At 33.9% G+C, this 2,500-nt stretch overlaps 1 protein-coding gene across 1 annotated transcript in view; it reads left to right on the plus strand.

Annotated features, from left to right (window-relative positions):
• Window positions 1–2,500, plus strand: part of LOC138859292 (peroxisomal sarcosine oxidase-like) — a 345,118-nt gene that overhangs the window by 318,708 nt on the left and 23,910 nt on the right. The window lies entirely within an intron of this gene.

Genomic DNA, 2,500 nt, shown 5'->3' on the forward strand with positions numbered 1-2,500 from the left:
CTTGATTTATAACTAAAAGGCGTATTGACACTTATCCTTATGCAAGTCATCCTTATCACTTTTTCCTTTTCCCTTTTCGCTTTATATATATATAAAAAAAAAAAAAAATCCCTTCTTTGCCAATTCACTTTCTTGTTATTCTCTTCTATTTTCGTTCATAAATCAGTCCGCCTTTTGCGCGACAGATAAGCTTTTTCTGCTTTCTAAATGAGAAATTCTCGGATGTGTCGTTAGTCTGTGGAAATTTTAGCGCAAGCATGAGCGGTTGTGGTCCGGTGTGTCGCGGGCGCCGAAAAGTGTTTACAATTTTCTCTTCTTTTGAATATCTCTTAAATCTTTTGCTCTCACTTTCTTGCTAAAAAAGATTATTTGAAAGATTGAGGTAATGTTTCGTTAAGTCCAGGTATGATATTTGGGGGTATTTTCGTTTGTTTTTGTTGATTATTGTGATGTTTAATATTTATGTTCGTATCCCCTGTAAGATGGTTTACAGATAGATTGAGTAAATACATACGATAATATTTACACGCCAAGAACGTTAATCTTAGGAGAGAAAGTATTCATTTTCTTACACGTGCGTTCCTAATATATGTCTTGGCGATGAACCAGTAGTGAAAGAAATAATGAAAGAAAAAAATATATAAAAAAACGAAAGTTAAAAAAAGGGACAAAAAAACACAATTCGCACAACTTTTTAATCGCACAAAAAAACTTTACGCCATCGTAACTTTTACCTTAACGGCGGTAACAGCAACATATCGTGCATTCGTTCGCATAATTTGCAATCCTTGTTTTTGATTTGACAATTGTTACAATACACGACAAGCTTTAGTTTAGTTTAGTTTAGTCCTTTATTTACCACCCTGGCTAACTGCACAGGCGTGGGCAAGCTGTAGTACATTTGATACATGGTCAAAGCATTATATAATAGTATTACAGTGTAAATCTAGATCATAAAATTATTACGGTCTAAAATATATCATTTAAAGGAAAAGAACAAAGGAAAAGAACAATCAGTAATTTATCTACTCATCTGTCAAGCCGGCATACGGTTTGGGCGTGGAAAGGCAATGTAACATTTGATATGTGGTCATGTGATACTACATTCCAAATTTAGGATATAACATAATTATATCTTCCAAGACATCAGATGATATGAAGTAGTTACATAGTTCTTCATACCTCATGCTAGGTGGTCTGAAAGGCTGTATTACATGGCACTCTGAGATATAATGTACAAGTGTTCGCTTATATTCTTCATTGCATAATTTACACTTCGTTTCTTCAATATTACAGGCTGTACTGACCTGCCAGTACAATCTATATCCCAGCCAGATTCTTGCGGTCACAATATCACACTGTCTTGTTCTTGTTTTGTATAAACCATAGATGAAAACATCTTGCATAAACCTGTCATAGTGCTTTATGCTACAGCTTTCAGGCCGTTGAGAATTAATCAAGTCAGACAAGTCCTCTTTGAAGGAAGTTTTAATTATGTGTGAAATCCTAGCAAGAGGTACTCCAAGATCTATATCCACACTTTGCTTGTCACATGCTGATTTTGCTAGGCGGTGAAAGTTGGGTGTTTACTACCGTAGACTATCACTCCTATTAGACTATGCATTTTTTACAAGGAGAAAGTTTTTCTGCCAGTCATCTATATTTCATTAATTAAAGTCTTGTTTTCAACTCCTAGTAACCACCGAAATGCTATTTTTTTATGGGAAGGGGGGGGGGAGATGGGGGGAGGTGGGGGGGGGATTTGATATGATAGGTATGTTGATAATCTTTTAACTCTGGTATCAATAATTGCGATATTAATTAATGAAGATGGCGAGATAATGACTTTTGGTGAAAGTGATTATTGAAAACTGATGATGATAATGATAATGATATTGCCAATAATATTTCTGACTGAATTAATAGTGATAATACTACCAAAAGAAAACAAATGATTACATACTATAATTATATGAAGGAAGATGATAACGTCGATAAAGATGATTTTAAATGAGAATAGAGCAATGAGAGTGCTATTGATAATAATAACATTATAACTATATTCTTGAACGAGTATCTCTTATCACTATCTTATCTCTATCATCACAATTAGACACCATTAACATTATCATCAGAAAAATAAAGAAGGATCGATACAGAGAGAAAATGAAAATAGATAAAGAGAGAAAAGCCGGGATTTGTAAAAAAAAAAAAGCAAAAAGAAAGTACAGAACAAAACGTTTACACAAAAAATACAGAATAAAACGTTTACACAAAAATTACAGAATAAAACGTTAATAAAGATGGTTTTAAATGACACTGGAGTAATGATAGTGATAATAATAACATTATAGGATTGCGAAAGTGGCACTCTTTGGCACCAGTATCTACAAAAGTGGCACTCTTTGGCACCAGTATCTACAAAAGTGGCACTCTTTGGCACCAGTATCTACAAAAGTGGCACTCTTTGGCACCAGTATCTACAAAAGTGGCACTCTTT

The sequence above is a fragment of the Penaeus vannamei genome, chromosome 34, assembly GCF_042767895.1.
Source record: "Penaeus vannamei isolate JL-2024 chromosome 34, ASM4276789v1, whole genome shotgun sequence".
Classification (NCBI taxonomy): domain Eukaryota; kingdom Metazoa; phylum Arthropoda; class Malacostraca; order Decapoda; family Penaeidae; genus Penaeus; species Penaeus vannamei.